Genomic DNA, 25,870 nt, shown 5'->3' on the forward strand with positions numbered 1-25,870 from the left:
CAAAAATGGTAACAGACCTGCTTATTTATTCGGCTGTTCGAGGAAGATTTGGGCTTTCGCTGTCTTACTTCAAAGTTCCAATAGCTATTCAGGTGCTCGTTTTCCAAATTATCAGTGATCAGGCATTCCAATTGACTAAAACTAGTGTTTCAATAAAAATCATAACTGTAGTTATTTGGTATCGTAGTCTGTGAGAAAATGTAATTTTTTACGGATTCAAACCTGTTATTTAAGAAATATTTTGTTGCTAGTGTCATAAATGCAAACTAAGCCCATAACAAACGAATATCTCGGGGGATTAAGCTGAGTTTTGATGTAAGTTTCGAGACAGCTGCTCTCTAGGTTTATTACCCCACATTAAGTCTGTCTTTTTATTATATTTCTCTCTCGCTATTTTTTTCAACAAAGTGCTGGATTCAATTTGCTTTCTTTCTTCGGCGGACGATTGGTATAATACGAATAGAACAGAAAGAGGGGAAATGTTTTTGATATCATCCATGCCCATTTATTTTGCAAAGTGAATGATAGTACGCCCCATATAACTTCTATATGTTCAGTAGCAAACCCATTATACTGACCTATATTTCGCTCGGTATTTCATCGAATGGACGCCACTGTGTTGTAACAATATCTTATCCGGCTTTGTGTTGACTAGCGTTTTTATTGACCGGCACGAGAATCGAGTGCGGTTCGCACAGACCGGCGCTTCCCACGGCACTTTCCCACCAGCCAGACAGGTTCCTGAGGGAACCCGAGGTCGTTCCCAGGATTTATTCGCATCGCCCAAATCGACGAGCATTTCCTCGAATTATCACACAGGGTTAAACGTCTTTTAAATCGATCCCAAACTGTTTCCAGGTATTAACTTTAAAGAACTTGCATGTGAAACATGCCATCTTAAGCATTACGAAACTAGAGTATTGGAAATACCACGTAAATGTTATCATTCCTCTTTGTCAGCAAAAAGGAGAAGAGCCATAATCTATGTTTATATTCAGAGAATTCGACTCGTAATTTTGAGTCGCTGATCTAAGCATAAATGGTTAAGCTCAACCGAATTATATCGATGAATTTCAGTCTAATAAGAGAGCCTTAAAGAACTCGTTGTATCGACAACATAATAAAATACGTTCGGCTTGTGTTGAGATAAATACATAGTTATTTTATTTCAATGCCCTTTTCCCTATTAATAATCTAATATAGAGTTTAACGAGCGAAGCAAAAAAAAATTTGAAGAAAAATGGCCAGAATTTGTCATGAAGATATTTAAAAAATCAAGAAGTGTGGACTTATAACTTCTTGATTTTTTTACTTCATGACTATTTAAATATTTAATTGTTACTTGGAAGAACCACTTTTCCTAGAGACATTAGTTGTTTGTTGGGGTGAGTAAATAATTCAATTATCTTTGGCTTTTACAAATAAAGATTAAGCCGATTCTCAAGCAGTGAAAAGTAAAATTTCAAGGTTTTTTCATGCAAATAGATGTTACTTCTTTGCTTGCAAAACGTTTTATCATGTTTGAAATGAGGAGCCAAATAATTCCTTTCCACCCCAAAATCTTCTTGAGACATGAAATGATTCGGGAATTGAAAAATTGCTATCTGTGTTTTTACCTTCGGCCCTTTCTTTACCACTGAGGCACATTGTAAATTTAGCTCGGATTTCAATTTCGCAAAAATTTTACGAACTTACCTTTTCAAGTACCTAAGTATCTCCACAATAACCACATAAACAACGAAAAAGTTCCGAGAAAAATATAGAATCAGTCTTGCAAAGAATCGTCAAATCAACCCCCCGATTCACACAAACTTCGAATGGTGAAAGAAATCCAGATTTCCGCCAAAAAATAAACCTGCATAGGTATCATATATCATATCAACCAACAACTCTGCATATAATTTGACTGGCTTACTTTATTAGAGAAAATTAGCTCAAGCTGCTTTTTTCAATTCTTTGACACGCATTTTCTAAACACCAACTCGTAATCACCGTGTGGTTTCCTCTATAATTATTTATAACAAATTAAACGCTAGTTTCTGTTGCTGGGTCCTAGCTATACGTCCAGATGAGAAGATGAGTTGAATAATTTTTCATATGCTGAAAATCTGGACCAACTTTAATGATTGGCTAGATATTGATTGAGACCACGTATTTCCAACAAACTTCCCTCCTTCGAATGAGTAACAATTTTGCAGACAAACACGACTTTTCATTACTGCTCAAAAATGGATTTTTTTTCGACATTAACTCTAAACTACATATATCATATTAAGAACCAAATATTGTACTAACTGCTATTGTAATAACAAATAGCGTAATTATTCAATGCTTCTCTCTTATTGCTAAGAAATCAATGGCAATACTATTATGCTCTGTTACTCTGTTATCCTGCATTATTCTCGGGCACCCGGTACAGAGGAAGTAAACAAAAGTATGAATTAAATGTACGACACGACCTCGACGGTTTTAAAAGGATATCCTACAATTAAAGTAAAATATTAATGAACCAACGCGTTTCTTTTTACAAAGAAGATTGCTGTATTTTAACGACAATCATCTTCACTTATGTAAGAGGGATTCCGTCAATTCCGTGAATCCATCCATATTAATCTCTGACTGGATGTTTGTGTGTAATTGGAGGAAATGCTGTAATAATCAGGAAATTGCATTACGAGCAAGAACAGTTATTATTACTAAAATACAGGGTGTCCTAAGTAAACAAAGTAACAGTAGTAAGTAACAAAAGTAACAGATAATTAGAAGGTAATAGATAATTTTACAAAATATACTTCTTCAACCATTACACCACTACCATACAAAATTACTTTCAAAGTTAATAACATTTATACAGACATTGTTTTCTTCTGTGGAATATAAAAGCAAAAGATTGAAATATGTTTCTATTGAAATTGAAATTATGTTTGTCATAAAACCTTTATGATTAGACAATTATAGAGAAAAGGAATATTAAAAAGTTTTATTTTTCAATTTAATCACACAAGACGAGTTAAGGGATTTTATTTTCGAATTGTTATATGTTCTGAACTAGTTTGTTTCTATTTCCAGTTAGAAGTCGATGGGCTCTAAATAAATAAATGACTAAGTAACGATATCGAGATTGGTTTCTTCTAATTCTTAGCAAGCTAAAAATACAGAAAATTTCACAAAATCGTCGGTTGATAGTAGAGTGAAAATTTAACGATTATTATGGTGCTTTTGAAATTTCATAATGCAAATAGAAAGACTTTTTAGCAGAGACTTAAAAAAAGTCATGGTTAGAATCTAGTTGTAGTAGGTATGTATAATTAGAATTCAACCTTTAATCACATGAGCTCCTATTGAATAAAGTTGTAAACTTTTACAGGTCCAAGTGAGATATTCCTCATTTTAAATGCTCAGATATTCTTTAGCCGCATTTATTAATATTATAATTACGTTTAATAGAAATAGAAATTCGACATCCAAACTTCGATATTTTTAAAAATCAGATAATTTTGAAAAAAAGCAAGAGAAGAGAATTTACTTTAATAAATTGTAAGTATAAACTTAAAATTTTTGCTATCATTGAGACATTGCTTTTCAGACATTTTTATTTCTAATTTTGTTGTAACTGCCCACTTTAAGCAAAAATGTCGCCTAGCATTTACAGCACGTTCTGATTGGTCTGACGGTGATTTAATGTTTCTCTATACTTAGCATTCATATTATTTGCAATAGAAGCCAATTAAAGCTCTGTCTCTAACCGTTTTGACGATTTCAAAACTGTCGTTAACCAAACACCAACTGAAATAGTTAGAATCAAACGTTATTGAATGTTGAGTTAATAAAGTAACGGAGAATTTTCGTGAATTCCTTGATTGCAATTATCTGCCAGTTTGAAGAACGAAGGAACGTTTTATTTGTGCTACAATGTAAAACTATCCTTCTGGGTGGTTCTAATGTTGCGCCAAATGCTTTCACATTTCCTTTTTCAGCGATTTCCTGGGAACCATTTAATTATAAAATCAAATCAAGCAAAAATTGACGTCACATGATAGATATATGAATGCACTCATATAAGTGCTCCTCGCTTTCATCTCACCCATTACACATGATAAATACGCTTAAATGGTTATTATTAATACTTACGGCTTAGTAAGGCGATTGGAATGTACTGGGAGGCGACCGACCATTGTCTGTAACAGAAAATATTTCAATAAATAACGGATGATCGTCTAACAATGGCAATGAAGTGTATATATGTACCAGTGCGTTGTTTTTTTTAATTTTATTTATTTGGCAACAACAAAGAATAATGCGATGGCATCAAAGTTGCAAAATTACTTTTCAATGAATCAACTCACATGTGTAGGTGAATAAAACTACATGCGTCACATCACAAATGCTACCAAGAAGAACAAAGTATTAAAATTCCACACAAAAATTACCATTGAGTGATTGAATCACCGTAAAGATTATATCCTTCATTAATGTATAATTTAACAAAAATAATAATAAAAAAACACAAATTTCCAAATAAATTAATTCACTTGAAAACCGTTTGGTTTCAACAATCGCCCTTAACCATGGCGCTAAGGTCGAAAATAGTGCAACTTACTAAACAACCACAACCAATATAATCGAATGCGTTCCCTTCTTAGAAAAGAAGTGGAAACCGTTTAAGCTGCGCCGTCTAAAAACGAAGCCTTTAACATTTTATAGTGCCGATAGTGACAGTGATTTAAATCTGAATAGTTTTACGAAAATAAGGCATAAAAGAGAGGAGCCAGACTGAAAGGAATTTCATTATAGCCCCTTTCTGAATACATTTGTCAGTTGGTGGACGAATCCAAAAATACGGAATGAGAATGTACGTTTTCGTTAGATTGAAAGATAACAGGGGAACTTATTTCGTTTAATTAACGTAAATGTTGACATTTTGCAAAAGCTTTAGTGAAATGGTATGAATTCAAATTCCAAACATGCAAATAGTTCTACCAAAAGGATGACAGGATGGCTCATTGGGTACCACCGGTTCAGCTCATAAATAAGCTGGATTCGCATTAGGTAATGCGTTTTTGTGTGAACAACTATGCAGTAAACTGACGGTAATTTATTTTAACAGCATATTTACATACAATACTATAATTATTTATCATAATGGTTGCATTGTTTGTTAAATGGAAGACCAATGAACAATTTTTGGCAATTTCATGCGATACAAGGAAAGAATGTTGCAGAAGCAGAACAGACCTGCATGCAAAACAGGAAAGCTGAAATTTATCTGTTCGACCAACATGCACATGACCAACATTAATTAATTTACTTTACGTGAACATTTGATTTGTAGAAAAAATGATACTTTGGTCTAATGCATAAAATTATACTATGGTTTAATGATTTGATTAATAAAATATAAAAGGACTGTATCCAATGTTTTCATTTTTTCTTTTGGTAGGTTGTTTTATTATAATTGCATGGATATATTGTCAGGCAGATATTTTAAACTTTAATCAAGGTGACTATGTATTAATTTTGAAAATTGGTTTCCTGCTTGTTTCGCGGTAAGCTTTTTTACATATTTTTTGTAGTTTTAAGTAATAAAACATAAATTCTCATAAATAATTTTACTACGTTTTCGGAAAATACATATTTTTCAATTATTTTAGGAGCAAATTGTTATACGTTTCATACAGATTTTTCTGATGTTACCTTCATTCCAAATTTCATACATATGTTAACAAATTTGCCCTGTCTTAAATACAGATGAAGCGTGGCGAAAACACGAAATTTGAGTGTAACTGTAAAGGTAATTAATGTTTTTAAAGCTTCATAAAAATTATCAATAAATCTACTTCACCCGAGCTAAACTAGTGCAGACTTCGCAAGTTTCTTTAAAATATTTCGAATAAACTTCTTCAAGAATGAAGATAATCTTTAAATATTAATGCTATTTATTAAAGTACACGCTAGTTTATTGAGAAGACCAAATGCGATTGATGAGCAGTTTTTTTAATTCAACGAAAAGAAAGCGGATTAAAAAGTGATTAATATTTCTTTAAAAAATTATGAAAAAACGTGATTAATATTATTCAATGTAAAGAACAACAAACACACATTTGATTAAGCGGAAGTTACGTGTATGAAACGTTAACGTAACATACTTATAAAGACAAATAACACCAAATGCTTATATGAATTATTAATAAATATATTAACCGACTAAGTGAAAAAAGCGATGCAAAACTTGACATTGAAAGGCAGTAATGAAAACGAATAATTGATTCCAGATGAAAAAATTAGAGGTTATTGAATAAAATAAAAATATTTGAACCCAAAACAGGAAAATAATTAACTGCTTTCTTGCAGTTAAATCGAAATTAGAAGAAATAAGTAAATTGGAGAGGATGAATCACTGTGAAATGTGATAATCATTGTCATTTAGGACTTTGAACGGGGTGCTTCTGAACGTATGAATGAAAAGCACTTTTGCAAAGATTAAAAAATTTACAGTTCAAAGAATCAAGAGAATAATACAGAAACAAATAATTTTCAGGACACTGTATGTAAACCATACTTAAATATCAAACAAACTCACTCACACAGAAACGCCATCCCAAAAATGAAGAGTTCTCAGATAAAAAATAAATCACATATATGGGCAAAGATATGGGAATAATTATTAATTAGTGAATATTAAATTGCTGCAAAATAAAGGAACCCAACCTATACAAAGTTATCACTTGGTCCCAAAGCATGAATTGTGAAGAACATAACAAATGGTTGAAATAAAAAAACTTCTATTGCGTGTTGAGATCAGAATCTAATAAAAATTGCAGATCATACCTTAAAAGACCATTAAAATAACTCAGAGGTGTACTGGCATCATCAAAGAAACGAAACGCACCAGAAGATCAGTCACCAACATTTACAGGTAAATCAAATGCGAAAAGTAAAGTGAAGAAGGTGCTATTTGAAAAAAACATCCCAAATTTAAAATTGGATGCCTTCATAACGGCTTTCGCTGATACAAATGGCAAAAAAATGAAACAAACCAAATTCTGGATGCAAAATTGAATGATTGGTAACGATCTCTGAACCATGCGAAGAATGTCAGATCATTCTTCACGTTTCAAGATTATTGCAACATATCGCTTCCTTATCGATGCAATCGCGTAATTCTATCAAATACCTCGAAAAGGCGAATAGCCGAGGTTCTTCTAAGTTCTCGTAGGCGCGCAGGTACTCACAAACCTCCATTGGGTCGGAATGTGAGTCGTGGGTGCGTGTTATGACCCCTGCGGGTCCATTTTAGATCACACGGTATAGCCTTTTAAGGTCTAGCGCCGCAAAAGTGCCGACAATACGGTCCAGCAGCCTATTTATGAAGGTGTTCGAATGTAACAATATATTTACCAGCACCGGGCACCAAAATTGAATTTTCAAAGTAAGACAATAGATAATTCATTTCAACTTGCAGGTTTATGACTACAGAAATTGAACTAAAAGATGACACCATTGAATATTTAAAGAGTGCAATTCAAGTCTAAATGCATGAAAATCGAGAAGAATCAAAATATTGTAAGGTGTTGCAAACTTACTATACATAAATTAAGCAAAAGTTAATTGTGCAACATTTTTAGATGATCCTAATCAGGAGATAAGTAATAAAAAAATTCTGCAATTTCGACCTTATTACCTGTGAAAATGTTTAAAGTGTGGCAAAGATTCAAATTGATGGCTTCTTCCGTGTTAATTATGTTAACTCTTGTAGCTTACTTTAAATGTAGAAATTTTGTCTTTGGCCAATTGTTTAAAATCGACGAAATCTCCTGCATCTGCGTTATGGTAACAACGAAAAATTACCATAATTTTCACCCCTTTTTGCGCTTTATTATTTGGGCAGAGAGTCACGATTGAAGCTAAGAAATTAATTCCTAGAATCATTTAAAATGTTTAAGTCGCAATGATCAGTTGAAGCAGTTAGTTATTTGTTTACCCTCTTCAATTGGTTTCTTTGAGCTGACATGAATTGTAAAAAGCAAGTCCTGTTGAATCCTGTTGAAGTTTATACGCGTTTGTAACGGACTCGCTTGGAATGGTACGAAAACAGCAAACGGATAAAGCCTTTGTAAGCATCAATTAACCCCACAACAAGCAACGATCAAAGGAAGTGAAACTCTATCAAGAAACAATGGTACTTTAAGATTAAACTCCAAACTGAGACTCTCATAGCCAATTTATGCAAATGGGGCTTGAGTAGGCACTTCGATGATGTTGAGGGCTTAATAATTTCTCCGGATTTATTATTGGGTCTTGTTACAAAATATTTGCTTTGACTTTAACAGGGATATTTGACTTTGGATATAAGTACTGTCGTTTTTTTTTTCAATTTTAATTCCCAGGAAAATACTGAAGTCCACTGCAATTCTTCCGGCTGTTATTCTATAAAGAATCATTAAGGTCGTAAATTTCTGCTTAAAATTACTTTTCATGTAAATAAATATTAAAACGAGAAACCGAAAATTCGGTTCATGCTTTTTTAAGTCGAAATCTGAAAAAATCTAAAGGACAAAAAGCAATTTTAAATTATTTCTTTAAAAACGGTTATTGCCTTAAGAACTAATAGGAAGAGAAAAATAACGAGAAAAGCGAAGAATACTTTTTTTGATTGTCTACAACTTTTTAAATTAATTTTCAAAATAATCCATTCATTCCTCAAACCACTGCATACGATGTTGGATCCTTAGTTGTTTTACTCAGGAAAATACTGAATGAAGCACACATTTATTTCGGCCCATTTATTCGGCAAAGTCGCAAATTTATGCCTAAAATTAATTTTACTGTTAATAAAAATAGATATTAAAACCAAGAATTTTAGCCATGCACAGTTCAAATGTTCAAAAAACATTTTATTGAACCCTGCCAGAAGCAATTTCAAATAATTTATTTAAAACCAGTTATTTGCTTAAGAACTAATAGGAAAAGAAATACGAAACATTAAGTATGATAAGAAAACTGACGAATATTATTTGTTTGTCTTTAGAACTTTTTGAACTGATTTTAGGAAATCACTCATTCCCCAAACCATTAACTTCATATAATTGGTTTTTTAAATGTTACTCAGGAAAATATGTACTGAACCACACAATATTTCATTCGGCTCTTTCATTCTGCAAAGTTTTATTAAAATCGCAAATTTCTGCTTATAATTAGTTTTCATGTTAATTAATATAAAAACGAAAATCAAAAGTTCCAAATGTCCAAAAAGCATTCTAATGGGCAAACTACCAGAAACAATTTTAAATTATCTATTTTAAACCAGTTATTTGCTCAACAGCTAATAGGAAAAAAATTGAAACACTAAGTATGAAAGTGAAGAACATATTCATTTGTTTGTCTTTACAACTTCGTACATTAATTTAGGAAAATACATTCATCGTTTAAACCAACTAGAAAAAAGACCATCAAATCACATTTGACCTCTTAGGTCAAACAAAATTGTCAAAATTAGCCAAAATATTGCAATTGGTATATTGATTACACTCCTGACAAGGAAGTAAAGAAAACTTAGAAACAAAAAGAAGTTAATACAATACAATTCAAGTTTATTAGGAGATATTCTAACAAAATGTCCTTTCTGGTTTTTAATTTTAACTATGTTGTCTCAGAAGCTCGCCTTCTTTCTCTTTCTTTCTAATATCGGATTTATTCTAGTCGGTTTTTATTTTCTTAATTCTCTTCATCCACACAAGCCTGTTGTAAATGACAAACAGATCAATAACCTCGCATATCACTTCACCCCCTTTGTGAATGTGAATTCAACTATCACGATGTATAATTAATTCTAGAAATTTTTCGAACTTGAACAATACGAGTTATTTAATAAGTTTGTTTAAGGAACAGAGGAGATTTAACTAAAGCCAGTGACTTGCAGAATTTAATTTAGAGGTAACTCCCTTATTGGCTGAAGGGATTCAAACACGTTAAAACATAAAATGGCAAGAAAAAGCAATAATAGAAATTTAAAATCCATGATACCTGACTCTGATCCTCCTAAAATGATTGTGTTCTTTCCAAATTTCTCGATATCATGATATGTTATGCACAAGTGTTCCAGTTACAAACATACTCACATTTCGATATTCAATGTTTTATGAATAGATCTCGCTTGTTTGACAATACTAAAACAGAGGCAATCTATCTTCAGAACGACATCGAAAAAGAAACCGATATATTTTTGTTATTTTATCGTTTTAATGAACTTAACGAGAAACATAAAATATATACAAATGTTATGAGCATTTTTCTAGAATTTGTTGTACAGGGTCTCCTTTGAAGTGAAGCACTTAGACACAATCTTCTCTATTTATATCCCCCTAAATAATGTATGCACCGTTCACACCGACTTCGGAAAGATCTTCCCTGTTTCTATTTTAAAACGATCACTTTAGATTGGGCAAGTTTATAGCCAAGATGTTAGGCCTGTAGCTTTAGGAAACATGGAATTAAACATTAAACTAAACATTTTTTCAAATGCATTAAATGTTGTGCTAATTTGTCTCCAGTTTGGCTCCATACATACATACTCCTCCATACATTGTTCTGTAAACAGATACTTTTCATTGGTACCCACATTACGCCTGAATTGAGACTTTAGTCCACGGTTTCTGCAAGCAATATGTGGCTCTCACGACTTTATTTAGCTGAGAAATGATACAAAATGGAAACATCTATTATATTAGTATATATTAGTTATATTACTTACGGGCGATTTCTTAAGTTAATTGCGGGTTTTGACCCATTTTAAGCACATAAAACAGGCTTTAAATTCCTTCGAAACCGGAGCAAGCCCCACGGCCATTCTCTCATGGGTCATGTCCAAATAAGTTAAAAATCGAAATGCCGACAATTCGAAAACCTTGAAAAGAGCTGTGTTTAATACCGTATATTTATTACCTACTGCTTCTTAAATGAAATACCGATAGATAAAAAGCTAAGAAATATTCCCCATAATCGCATCATTACTCCACGCAACACTATGGTTAACGATGGCTTCATGGAGACAAATAGGCAACCTTATAAGGCTTCATAATGAGGCCGTATACTTCAATCTTGAAAGCCATGTTCCCTCAGCTGTTAAATACAAGCGTACAAGCTTTTTAAGGAAGAATATCAGAAGAACCGGCAGTCGGTATTACATCAAACTCGTAATAAATGATTTGCTTAAGGACCATTGTTTTTGAACATCCTCGTTGTCTATGAGCGATGTGTTATTAACTGCTTCGGCTGCGCCTTTTAGAACTTTATCACTCTACGGGAAATGTCTATTTCTATAAAGCAAATAAATTAGGAATTTATTTTCTTTGTAGACCAAATAATGTTATGGATATACACTCCTCTGGAGGTGTTGTCTAAGGGTATTTGAGAAACACAGAAAAATTTAATGCGTGAATTAACGCAACTACATAAAAAATATGAATGAAAGGTCATTTTTTGAAAGGACTCTAAACTTGTTAGTATAATCGGTGGAGTATTCAATTATACAAAATTAAGTTTTTTACTTAAGTTCCCCACGTAATAATACAAATAGCTAATTTAATGGGTACCCTCCTAACATGAGGTGTATCATAGAACATCACAATTTATCACAGAACTACTCAACATTGCTTCATAACCTCCCTTCCCAACATCAGTTTTCATTGTTTGTCTCTCATATTGCAGCTTAATGACTAGGGAACGTTTCATAACAAAAAAGTTATATAACGGTAAATATTTAGCATTTAGAGTATCTTCAAGTTTTTTATAGATAAGGATTAACTATTACGAAACCTTCCTATAATTTTCCATGGCTGGAGCTGGTGCTTGTTTCTATCAAACTCAACACGGTCTGAATATCATGTTAATTAAAAAAAATGGATTAGATTTTGTATTGCTTTTTAATAAATTTCAATATTTAGTATTATTTTGTATTGAGAAAATAAATGACAAATTTACACCTGCAAGAGCAACTTCAAAAGGCACTCAAAAAGCACACTCAAAAGTTGCCTGAGGATGAATCAAAATTCAAAAAATTTTTGCTTATAGAACGCATTTTGCCGTATACCTACATACAGTGCACGCGAAAACGAATTTCCAGCTCAATGATTCCTGAGAAAATTAATGCCAGACCCCAGCATGTATAAATAAGAGCAAAATTTCATCTGAAAATTATTTTAATTTTTTTTGAAAGTTTCCTTATGAAATAGCAATTGAAACACAAACAAACAATAGCAATTGAAACACAAATCCATACAAATCTCCCTCGTTAATTTTACAGGCTTCTGAAGACATCTGTGTTAAGCTGCCGCCTACATCAACTTACGCGAAATAAAAATGATATTCTAAAAAATTCCTCAAAACTTTCCAAGAATGAATCAAAACCGAAATTCTTTCGGCTTATAGAGCTGACTTTGCTCTATAAATAAATTTCAAACTTTGAATGATAATTGCCAAACTCCGGCGTACAAAAACAATGTCTCGGCTCACTTTGCTTTACTTTGCTTAAATATTGCTTTTTGTTTGCTCATTTTGCTTAAATATTGCTTTTTGTCACCAAAAAGACAAAAAGCAATATTTAAAACAACAGTGTCCAGTGAGCGCTGTTTTTATCCTGCGTGATCAATAATTTGCCAACAAAACATGTAAAATAATATTAAATCGTGACAAGTAGAGCGAGTTAAGAAGCAAATCGCAATGCGTAGTTTTACCCAAGTTTATTACGTACAAAAACTATAAATATTAAATATCAGGAAATCATGGTACCATTGAAATTTCACGTTGTTTTTGTGATAAGGATTTTATACTGACGCCAGGATATTTTAATGTCTTTTGTATTAATTACGGCCTGTAACTTTAATGATCCGATTTCATTATTTCAAATGGACAATATGACCCTGTAAATGCTAATGTCGGTGTGCGATTTTGCCATCGCCGCTTGTTTATGATTTAATTTTTTTTCGGTTCTACGTGATTTGAACTATTAAAACCATATCTCAACTTTGCGATGCTAAATTAAACCGTAGCGCTTTTAACTGCACATTGCAGAAAAATTCAGCTAGCTAGATATTGGCAAGACTCTAACATTAGGACTAATTGGCCAACTTTCATAAAATATACTAAATGTTAGGTGGATTTATGCATATATAAATTGCATTCAAACAGGCATACGTACCGGGTTTATAACGAAATTTATACAGCGATTCAAGTAAGGTTTCAGGCTAATAGTCATTTATGTAACACGTACGTTATTTAACGGCTAAAGGGCCGTTGATCTATTCTCATGTTACGTAAGATAATTTCTTGCGATATATTTAACTTTCTACATGAGATTAGCACTTAGAGGCTGTAATGTTTTTCCGTGAGTAATTATTGTTTCAAATATAAAAACTTTATTATATAAATGGACTATATCAGTGAAATTGGACTCGTAAGGACTTCGCTTGTAGTTGCCAGAAATTGGACCAGCTTTGCTCAGATAGAAGTTTCTCCGCTAATAGTTTCATATAAAATGGTTTGTAATCAGGAATCAACAAACTCGTATAATTTCTACTCCACCCAAAATAATTCACTTCACTAAACGATTTTAGCAGCTGAAAAATACTGAAGCAGCAGCAGCAAATCCAGAAGGTCCAACTGGTGTTATCAAGGCAGTTGCAAAATTCCTTATACGCTCTGAGGAATGTAGTAATTTTGAAAAGTCCGTTTTTCTGTTTATTTTGTATGAATTTAATGCTTCAAATCAAGCAACACCTGTTTTTCGGCTGCTTTTCGCCTTCATTATAAATACCCTTCGTTAGTTAACTTTTTAAATATTTCTATAACTCGACCAAATACTTGTTGGCATCCATTGAAATGTTGAAGTAATGCACATGCGGGAAAACTAAATGAGAGTATGTTTTCATATTATGAAATTTAGCTAAGAGCTGCAATTACGTTTTGCACTTTGATGGTTTACAAATATAATTGAATTTACAGTAGATTTCAAATTTTTTGTTTATTATGACACCTACTCGAACATGTTTTATATGCTTCGACGATTTCATCATATTAATGAATAAATTTAACAATACCAATGCGTCAAGACTGTTACGTTCTGAATTAATTCAGTTAGACTTACATTCATTGAAAATATCGTGTAATTTTGCTCTTTTTGTGGCATGAGTTTGTCCAACAATGTTAATTAATCTAAATAGTTGTGTGTCCAAGTACTGCTCAGTAACAATTAATAACATTCCATTTGTACGTGTCAAGTTTATAAATAAATAGCAGGAAAAGTTGTAACGTCATATTTCTTATGATGTTGCATACTAATTTACGGTCAAAGTGCATAAATTCTCGCGTATTTGTCATGTGGTTATGTACTACTTGGTACTTCTCAGATTTCATTCGTACCAATCGTTTAATATTTTAACGGTGCGACAAAACAGGTATAAAGGAAAATCTAACAATCATTTTGCACTAATTTGTGCTCGAAAAACAGATACGTATTGTAAATATGCGACTTTCCACTTAAATCGCTCTCCAGAAATACTTACTTTACTGGCAAGTTGTACTTTTTTTTAAAGGCCATGCTAAACCATTTTTAAGAGTTCTTGCAGCTTTATGAATATTTCATGTCTTGCTCAACAAGGAAAATACCATTTCATAAAAGAAACTATTTTTTTCTGCTAGAGAAGGTATAACAAATGCTCATTCTAATTCTCATTGTTTTACATAGAATGCATTTTCACTCATTTGAAGTAAATAAGTAAAAACGCATCGCTTGCCGCAATATCAGTGTTTAAGAATCAGAATGAGGATTTAATTTTTCACCCATTAGATAAGATTTTTTTACCGATTGTAGTTGCGAACGAAATATAATTTTCTCATTTAGACAACATTCCCTGGTGTTATAAAATTTGGTAAGATTAGAATTTCAATTTAGTGCAAAAAGTGTCTGGCTTGGCTCGATATATTTTATAGTTTTTGACATAAACACGGATTGCAAAGGTTTGATGAGGTGTCTGGATAACGTAGCAAAAGTTCTATCAATTTCAGTTTTTCTTTGTACTCTTAATAATGCTTGTAATATTATTTATTTAAGTGCACTAGTTGCATTATTAATAACAGTGCCTTAATATGATTTTGATTAAGCCTGTATTAAATAAACTGAGATTATTTCGGAAATAATTGTCTTGTGTAAAAATGGTAAACAAATCAAATTGTAAAAAGAAAAAAAAAATTCACGAACCTAAAAGTAGATTGATAATAAGTGACTTTTCTTGCCAAATTTTCCTAAATATTTTAAGTAACTCTTAAGCCATTAAAATTGAATTTATTTCTTCTGGAACATCGCATTTTGAATTATTTCGACCACATCACGGGAAATAATATAAACTACCGACACAATTTTTTTAGCACATTTGTAAGTAAGCAAAAATTTGATTTAAATACATACAGCATACTAGCGCAAATAAATCAAACCAAAATTGCTATAAACCTGAATTCTTCGTAAGATTAGTTCACTCGGTTAAATAGTGTTCAATAAACCCACTAGTCTTTGAAACTGAATGTTTGTAGTGTTTTAATCCCCTAGTTTGGGCGAATTGTTGCCAAAGTATTATACTGAAATGCTATAACATAAATGAGACAATGATCATAATACTAAAAGAAAATAATTTACACTAACAATAAAAGACCGTACAAAAATAAATAGACAATCAGAGTTACGGAAGCAACAGCAAAAGTCAGTAATTAGATAGTTAACAATCAATTATAGAAATGGATGATGAGAAAAGGAAAAAATGCCACAGAAGAGAAGTGGAAAAACGTCAATGTAACATGAAAAGAAAGAAAACAAAATTTGGCACAAAGAATCTATATTTTTCACCAACTTGAATTGATTTTTCCAAGGGTTAAATAATAAATTTTGTCCAGTTGAAAAGTGGGATGAAGAAGCAGGGTGGAAATTAATAAAAAAATAAAGTAAAAAACATAAAACAATTAACAATAATCAGCAATTGCTACACATAAAGAAGACATGAACAAGAAACACGGATTTTTTTGCGACAATATTCTAGAATTGTTCTCATTAAACATTAATTTAAAATGGCCTTTAAATAGATTTTTGATGCAAAAAACAAAGCAACGAAAAGTACTGATGTAGGATCAAAGGACGAAGCAAAGGAATAAGAAACCAACTATTGCAGTTCTAAGAAAGATATATTTGAAAATTTCTGACACAAATCAAACGAGCTTTAACAGATTGCGATGGTACGAGCTTGACACGGCGCAATAGATAATAAATCATATGTAGGCGCCGTGGATTTACGTAATAACAGAAATTGGATCGGTACAGTACAATTTCGGTGCACTTTGGACCCCACATTTACATGGAATTTCAATAAATGTCCACAACATTAACTACCAACCGCTAAAACTACAAGGCAATCGGTAATTTTTTTCATTAACTAACAAATGATAATTAGCAATTACATTTAGAAATAATCGTTCGATATTGCCACGCATCGTTCGTACTCCAAAGTAATTAAAATCCATTTGAATTTAAGTGCATCGGTTGTGCGAGCATGGAAAATGTAAAAAGTTGATGTTTTATCGTTAAAAGAGAATGAAATTGAGCCTCGTTTGCATTGATGTTAGTTATTATCCTAATAAACGTTTAAAGTTACGACGGAAAAATTAGGGACAAACAGAGTAGGCAATGGAAGAATTTTGATTAAAAATTATGTATTAGAATTCAACTCAGATTCAATTTCAAACGCAAGTAATAATTCTGTTGTTCTTAATTAAAAAAATAAAATGTACACAAGGCATCTATTGTTTGATTGAGAACATAACTGAATAAATAACTCCAAACTTCCTTCGCCCCCTTTCGAAAAGTTACCGTTCAAGTTGTGCGCTTTTACACTTCCGGTTTTAACATCGGAAGGGTACTTAATAGCACGTCAAGGACTGTTGGACGATATTCCGGCCATAATTTGATGTTATTTCTGACTTGCGTCCCAGGACTTTTTTACGACGAACTGTAACTAAGACAGGTTTAGGGTGAAGGTCAACTAAAATTAATAAAGGGGATGGACGAGGGTCTTGATAAATAGAAACTTCAGACCGAGAATGAAGCGTATTTAATATTAATCCAAAATAAATACTTGATTGGAAAAGGGGATGTCCAGCTATTTCCGTTATATTTCATTACATTTTCGTCGAGAATGTCGAGACTGTAACCATTCATAAAGGAGGACATTAAACTCGACGTACATTCTATAATAATGTCTAGGTCTATTAGACATGTCGTATCTAATGTATGTTAAGATATTCATAATTCTATTCTATTTAAAAATTCGCTCTCACAAATGACCCCGTTATTTTCAACAGGATGCGACTCTTCGTATTATAATAATGGTGTAATTATTTCACTACGTACGATCATCTCCCTTTTGTACATCTTTGACAGAAGCAACAGCCTTAAAAACACATAGCAATAACAAAACTTGAATTACCAAGCCTGAACTAGTTGGTTCTAATTGTTTATGAAACAAGTTGTATGTAAGGTTTACCTCAATTTGTCGGATTTATATTAAACTGAACAGATATTAAATAACCGTCAGGTAAACCAGTAATAGCAATGTCTAATGTCGTTTTTGAGGACATGAGGAAGTACAATATTACATTAAATACAAACGCTTTTAACAATGCAAACACAAAATGTGGTGTTTAATTAAAATGAAAAACATGTAGAAAGTGGATGATAATGTTGTTGACGATAACCGACGATGAAGTTGACGATAGCTAATGTGGTTAAGTATAAGGGAAAAAATAAATATAGGTGAATAAAGGCTGACAAAACTTCAGCAAATAGATTTAAAACTTAACAACCTTTAAACACATGATTACATTGATTAAATGTTTTAAAATTGAATTAAAGAAGATTTATGAACTCTATTTGATTGTAGATTTCTGGCTAACCGGAATGTTTCTTACATGTTGTATTATTTGGCGCTACAAACACCTGGAGGAATGTTTTTGATTTTATAAATTCTTGTATTAAAATCTGTATAAAATGACCAAGTTTCCTTCACTACTGAGAAAAACTAAGCAACTTTCAATAATATCTCCTGATGACATGATTACTTGAAAATTCACCCTGCTAATGGCTCAAAATTCCATAAAACCATTGGATGTTAATTTTCACGTTATATTTCAAGGGAAGTCTGCATGAAATGTAGTTAAGTAACAGAAAACTCCTGATAACAAAATAAAAGAGAGTACAATTTTACGTTAAAAAATTACGAAGATATATTTTAGCGAATTTCTAAATCCTTAATATCTGAAATACACACTGAAAATATGTAAAAAGTTCCTTGAGAGAAGAGTCTGGTCTTGCAAAATGTATTACTTAGATTAAAAAGCAATAAACCTTTTCTCAAAGTTGTGCAACCACCATAATGTCTAATTACAATAGAAATAGTGAATGTATAGAAGCGAAATATGATCAAAATAATTAAATAAATAAACCTATTTATTATGTGCCTGTTGTCTCTTCCTCTAGTGTTACAATTTCAACATTTGGACCCTTCATTTACATTGTGATATTTCAAACCACAAATCACGTTAAATGAAACCAACTCTTGAGATTAATTTTCCATTAGAGCTGCCACTCCCCATATCCAACATTTCGGGGTTAAAATGAAAGCAGTTAAATTACCCAGTAATGACTTTAATTGGACATCATTTATTTCAATTTGGCCTCCGTCCTAAATCGAATTTATACATTAATTTAATATTCGAAATGTATATTAATAATATGTGTTAATTGTTGATGATATTAGAATAAGTTTAATATTTAGACGAAACATTATTAGATATGTTTGGCTTTCTTCTCTGGATTACGATGTGGAAATCGCCCAAATTATTATTAAGTGTCTTTATCTAAGTACGAGTCATTTAGTAACTTTTTCCTCAATTTATGTATATATTTTTTATTTATGTAATTTCTCGCACTTGGGTCAGCTTGACACATATTGCATTCAAAGGCATTTTCTTTCTTTAAAACTGCGAATATTTTTAGCTTACAATGATTAATCATATTAATTGTTCAAAATCAGCTTCCAACTATTTTTTTATATATCAGTTTGTTCGAAATCGTCCCCATATATAAAGAAAAACATATTCTTACACATGGGGTGTATGTTGTACATTAAAGGTACAGTAAAGTACATTAAAGGCATTATATTGAACCATATAAGTTCATATGTAATGCCGGTTAAAAAACGCATTTATCTTGTGTTTAAATTTGTTGTTTTGCTTATTTTTTTAGCTGAAAGTTGTTTCCCAATATGGTCTTTTACAGTTGTAAACTGGGCATAAAACAAAAAAGGTATCTACCGTTTTTCGAATTCACTCATTGCTATCAAAATACGTGCATTTTGTTGCATCTAAAAATACAAAATTAAAATATAAAATTACATTGAAAAATCAATTGAGTTGCATTAGAAGGAAAAACAAATTTGCCTTTTCATAGTTGAATTTTGCTTATGGGGACTCTAGAATTAAACACGTCGCAAATTTTCAAGAAATTTTTCTCGATACAGCAAGTTTCATCAACATTTTAAAAAGTATGACACACATATTACATTGCATATTATTTAAAATATTTCATTTACAATACTTGCATCAAAAGCTCACTAACAACTAAGTATTTTATTTTATATACCAAACATATTTTTTATACAGTATGATAATTTCTAATAACACTACGAGTCTTTTGTTTCACGTCTGCCTGCAAAAAGTAGGAAATTAATTATTTTCCACGACGGTCTGAGAGCCTGAAAAACTCACTACTATCGAGAAATTACGACGAAAGACTAACTTATTGGAATTTCGACTGTTTTAAAATATATTTTTGATGTTGCCATGGAAAAAAAATTTCATTTTGTTACTTACAGTTCATTACGATTTTTCAAAAAAAAAGTTGTAGGTACATTTGCTTCGAAATATGAGAGAGAGAGATAAGAGAGAAATTTAATGAAAATCTGGAAAAAAGTATAATTTTTATAAGTTTATGTTGCCTTTTATACTTGATGTTTCAATTAACACAATCACATATATTTTACTGGAAAAAGTACTTAAAAATTCTGATCAGTGTTAAAACATTTTCTTCAAAAACAAGATTAATAAAAGATGACATGTTAAGGTGTAAGTAAGAAAAACCGTATATAAAAATGATCAATATCCAATATCAAATTTTCAACAAATCAAGCTATCACAAAGCGTTCACAAAAAACTGTTTTCCTAAACCTTTTACCACCTGGATCGACTTTCATGTAAAATACCATTATTTTTCGGTCAATTTCTTTCTAAAAAAGTTCTGTTTGAGATCACTAAAAGTAATCAGATTAAATGTAATAAAAAATGTTGTTCGCACAGTCTTTTTGCTAATTTTGCACAGTAATTTTTGGGCAAATAATAAAAAGTTTAAGTAACTTTCGTGCAGAAAATATAACAGGCGATAAAACTGTAAAAATCTCAATATGTGTTTCCTTTAAGCCGCCGAAGTTAGGCGGCAATATTGTGTTAATCGATTTTCTGGTTCTTCGATTTTAACTGACGGTTAAAGTCATATTTAAGCTTTGTATTCACTACCGAAATAACAGAAAGGACTTTTCTTTAACAAAACAATGAATATCTCTCGTATGGATCGGATAAACAGATGATTAAAGATCCAAAATACTCCGCACTAGGCATGAGGTTATCACATCGTATACTTTTTTCTCACGGGATATCCGATATTGCCCGCAGAAAGGTTTAAGCTTTGACCAAGAAAACATGATACTTTTTAAACACCCTGTACAAAACGTTAAATTTTTTTGCTTATTTTAGAACATAAATTTTGTTCAAGAATAGAGTTGCGATGCGATAAAAAAGATATTCAAAACAGATATGGACTGAGAAAATATTCGCAGTCGAAAGTTTCAAAAAACTGTTATACGTATTGAAGACTGAATCAAGTCAGAACTAAATGAAAAATCTGGAAAATTTCGTTTTTCTAGACTGAAATCGACTGTTCTAGTTCATGGCTCCTGCTATGTATAACGCGAACGATATACCGGTGCTATCAGAGAAATGTTCACCCAATTGTAAAGACCTGTGTGAACTTGTTATCGTTTGGGTAAGTCAATAACCTCTTCAACGACATTTTTTCGCCAGACCTAGACAGAGAGAGTGTTCGGAAGTATACAGTGTTGAATGGGAACGTAAGAGATTCAAAAACTCATTTCCGCTACACTTGTTTCATTACACTACCATTTAGTCGGGACCTTTTCAAAATGCGTCCATTTTCATCTTGTTACTGGGTGCTTTCAAACTGTGTTTTTGGCTGGTTTGATTTCGGCACGAACCACTGCCTGGCAGGCAAATGTTCTGTCTGGCTTGGCACAATTTCTAGCTTAACAGCGATCGATTCGGGTCGATACCGTTGCCCGTGAAGTAAAATGCGCAAAAAAAATCGCAAATTTGCCAAGCATTCGCCATATTGTCAGAGGCATTTTTTTGCGATCTTAATGTCTTGGCCTAGGTCAGGGGCATCAACAGAAAGCTACAGGGGCGTAATGTAAATATTTTCAAGCACAATTGCACCAGCTGAGCAAGACCGTTCAGGTGTTTCAAATAATTCATATTGGAGAGTGTGGGGAATCGACGTCCATCAAGTGTGCGTCGATAGTTCTCATGCCAAAAATGTGCCTTTTTTGTTACGGCTATTAAGTCGCATTGAAAACGATTGATTCATATTTGATGACTAAGAATTTTGCCCAAATGAATCATCGATTCCGACTGGGCAAATCCGCATTGAATGTCGAATTGAAAAAAAACGGGGCACCTGTGCCCCGATCAGATTTAGATTCAAATATTTTTAAAAAATAATCGGGCGGCCTGTGGGAATGTGCGAGTAACTGTGGAATGTAAAGAACGAAAATGAGGCAGACGTTACTGAAGTCGCTGGTCACTCGACTAGACACAGCACGACAGGCAACTGATTCGAGATGCGAAAAAGGCGAATGGCTTTGCGAAATATTTCGGCTGTTTGACTTCTTCTACAGACACAGACATACGCGTCCCCCGCACTCTATCACAATTAGATTCCAGTCGGGCCAACTTGCTAGACCTTAAATTTGGCAACAAGCGAGTCGGCAATTCTCGTCGTTCCCATGACCGAGACTATCTAATAAAAAGTTGCGAAAAAATGGCTGCTCGGACGACAAGGCGAATTTTTATGGGCAGGCTGATAACATTTTAAAGGCAAAGTCATGTTAACAACGACTTTCCAGCGATAAGGAAACGATGACAGGAAAAAATCGCTCCTTGCTCCTTTTCCAATTTCGTGTGTCACACTCAAGTGCGTATGTAATAGTCCACGTATTTTCGCAGACACTTGTTAACTGTTGCAGAATTCGCAAAAAAAAATCGTAAAAAATTCGAAAAATCCCTGAAAAACGGACATGGACAAAAAAATCGTCGAATACTTACACTCCAACTACGCCTCATAATCCATCCGGTCAAAAGTTCGCACTTAGCGCATGAAGCACATCACATTCGCGAGCCGGTTTCACATTGACTGCCGAGTGTTTTCTTGTCTTGGCCGACTTCGCATATTATCGCATAGTAACCAACCGAGAATCACTTAAAATCGGTAATATGTGATTTGTATTGTACAGACAGAGATAGAGAGAGACCACTTACGTCAGAGGCAAGCGCACATTGAATTCGCGACTTTGCAGGAGGGGAATGCGAATTCGGGTGGTTTTCACCCTTGAAACGGGCGGGAAACCGATCTAGGCCAACGTATTCGCTAATGCAGACGTCGGGGCACATTTTAAGGTCCAAAAGGACCAACTTGATTCACGGAAACCACCCGAAATAACCAAATGAAAATCGCCAAGTCGGAGGTGACGAGACGCGAGAGGTGATGTCGCAAAATGGCTGCCTTTTGCCGACCTAATAATAAGTGCGCACTATAGTGAATTAATTTTTATAATTACTTATTTTCGTACACTTTCTTTCGTTTTTTGGCGAAAAAACACCATGAAAAGCCGTCAGGGACGTTTATACAGCCAAGCGGTTGATTCCCCGCTCTTGCCACGCCGCGCTCCACGTGGCGACGATATTTCCCGTATTTCCACCCCTTGCAGGACAATTTTTTAAACCTTACTCAACTCCTCGCAAAAAGGCACTTAAACTGCACAGTTACACACCGCACATGTCCACAATACCTTAAAAATAACCCACCCAGAGAACTTAAAGTATCCAAGAACTCAGAACCAAATCCCTCAGCGCCCCTAACAATTTTGAAAAACTTTTAAATTTCTGAACAGCCCTAGCAATCAGTTTCGCCCAATGCATCAGCAATTTTACCTAAAAACCTGCCGTAAAGGCGGAAATCACACAATTCCCCTACATACCCCTGTGGAATTCCCCTGTAAATAATCGAAAACGCTCTAGTTATCAGCGGCCTAAAAAAGTGAAGTTCAGACAACCCATTTACAGTAAAATCACACAGAAAAAACTGATTTGCACGCTCCAAAAAAAACTGTTATCTTTGAATAAGTTTCAACCCCCAAACAGGCACAACACCCAACTGAATTCCTATGCAAACCACTCAATATCATCCCCAAAAAGTCCTCAAAAGTCCTACCAACCAACTACCTTGGGTGGTATTCAAGTTTCAAAGCGCTTTAACCTACTACTGTACAAAAACTGCCTCTAAACCCTTAAGACACATTCGTTAGAATTATATTTAAAAACCCTAATTTGGAGGCTTCAAATTAGCGCTTGGGTGAAAACATAGCTGAAAATTTATTGCGGGTTACTGTTTTCTGGCCTTTTCAAGAGCGTTGACCTTAAACCTTATCTGTTCAACCCCTTGAAGTATTTCCATTTCCGCTCCACTTTCACAGAGGGCTAATTAACCTTCCCTGTTACTCTGATGGGCGGAAACAACAAATTCTTAATGGTAAGTGCGAATTAATGCCATAATAAGGCACATATGTTGAAGAGTTTTCATATTGAAACCACTGTAAAGGGCTGAAAATTGTCGATTTTCGGATGAGCTTCGGATATTGAATTTATTGGAGTATTTTTAATGTTAATATGATATAAAAGTGCACATTACGAGTTTTATGGATTTGGCAATAGACATATTGGCTTTGGGGTGAATTTAACCCTTTAAAACTTAACTAGGCTTTCCGACTTTAATTGAAACCATCCGCTAGGGGTCATCAATGCTAATTTTATAAAGAAACTTCACTCAATCTGTAAAGAACCGCTTTCAGGCCAATTTAAAGCGCATTTTAAACAAATTTTTCGCATTCAGGAAATATTTTTGCCAAGCTCCAAGGCCTCCAAAGAGTCGCAACAACGATTAATAAAAAACTGAGTCTAAAATTTTGGCGTAACGTTAATTCCAATTCTGTCAGCCCTCTGAAGTAGATCAGTTCAAACTTTTTTTCATAACTTTTTGGCTCAACAATTCTCACTTAAAAAAATACTTTTGATCTAATTTTATCTGTATTACTTACACTCACTTTCACAAAAACGATGCCAAACTGGTCTAAACTGGACAAAATCTCATTTACCCTTCTTCGGCACCTTGAAGCTCTTACAAACACCCTAAACTTGTTAAATACGGCAAGTTTGTTAACATTCACAAGAATCCGTCTCCCTAAAAAACCTCAATTCCTACAGAGTCAAACATCATCGTTCATAAATTCATTACAGTTCCAACTCATTACCTTATTGGCTGGAAAACCTTTTGATAGGCCGTTATCTCTGTTCCCTTATTTGTCGACTTTTAAAGGGCGTTGACCGTAGATAAAATAGGTCAACTGCCGTGATCGGTTATTGTTTGAACCTTCAGTTTAGTTTTTTTTTATAAAAAATGGCTCCCGTTTCGGCTTATCACTTTCAGTACTTTGTACTMTCATTAATAATGTTTATATGTGTTTTTCATAAATGTCGTCTGATTCTCTCTGAACCATATAAAGTTGCTCCTTAAAAATATCTACTTTATTCCCCTCTTGCTCACTTTCAAAATGGTAAAGAGAAAATTGAAGCAGCACATTTTCACATCGGTTTAAAGAACTGGATATGTTAACCCCCATTCCAACTTCCTTAAAACGTTAACGAGCTTCGGAATTTCTACGCTTTAAAGTGATGACGGGGCATAAAAATTCTTTCAGTAGTCTATATGGTTCCTTGTTTATTGCCTGGTAAGAGGCATTGACCTCGTTTTGGATGCTTTCAACCCCCTGGTCTGGCTTTCGGTCATATTTCCGCTTGAATTTTTTTCACAAAAACTGAAATGTTGATGAGCCTGATTTAATACTAATTTGCAGCTCCTAAAAGCAACTTTTGCTTTCAAACGTTTACTAGAAAATCCTTGAAAATATTTCTTTACCTGTTAATAATGCTATTGGGAAAATGTGTAATCTCAGCTGTCTCGCAGTGTAATTTATTTGGGGCCATTTCGAGCATACAATTCTTAGATTCGATTTAATTAAATAAAATAACAATAATCCAAAGAAATTACAATTTTTATCATTGCTTTAAATTATTTGTATGCCATATTTGAACGATTTTCTGCTACTTCTAGAACTCTTCTAATATCGCATAAAACTTAAAATCGCCTAGTCAGTACCACCTTAATACTTTCGCTTAAGGATTACACACAAGCATACACTTTGACTAAACGAAATAAAATTAGCTTTTTAAACTTTCTACGAAAGAAAATGGTACGTGCGATAACCAGTTGGGAAAGGGGACGAAAAACTCACATGTCTGTTGAAATTACAAATCC

The 25,870-nt window shown here is 33.1% G+C and overlaps 1 long non-coding RNA gene across 2 annotated transcripts in view; it reads right to left on the reverse strand.

Annotated features, from left to right (window-relative positions):
• Window positions 1-22,709, reverse strand: part of LOC109534517 — a 79,813-nt gene extending 57,104 nt beyond the window's left edge. The window contains exons 1-2 of one of the 2 annotated variants that reach the window (XR_002171640.2): window positions 22,546-22,709; window positions 4,132-4,178 (exon numbers count right to left, since the gene is read on the reverse strand). This is a non-coding gene — a long non-coding RNA (uncharacterized LOC109534517). The remainder of the gene's footprint in view (window positions 1-4,131; window positions 4,179-22,545) is intronic. The other variant, XR_007282077.1, reaches the window with a different exon arrangement.
• Window positions 22,710-25,870: the final 3,161 nt, after the last annotated feature.

Source organism: Dendroctonus ponderosae, unplaced genomic scaffold, assembly GCF_020466585.1.
Source record: "Dendroctonus ponderosae isolate FM_Combo_2020 unplaced genomic scaffold, Dpon_F_20191213v2 Dpon_F_20191213_8, whole genome shotgun sequence".
NCBI lineage: Eukaryota > Metazoa > Arthropoda > Insecta > Coleoptera > Curculionidae > Dendroctonus > Dendroctonus ponderosae.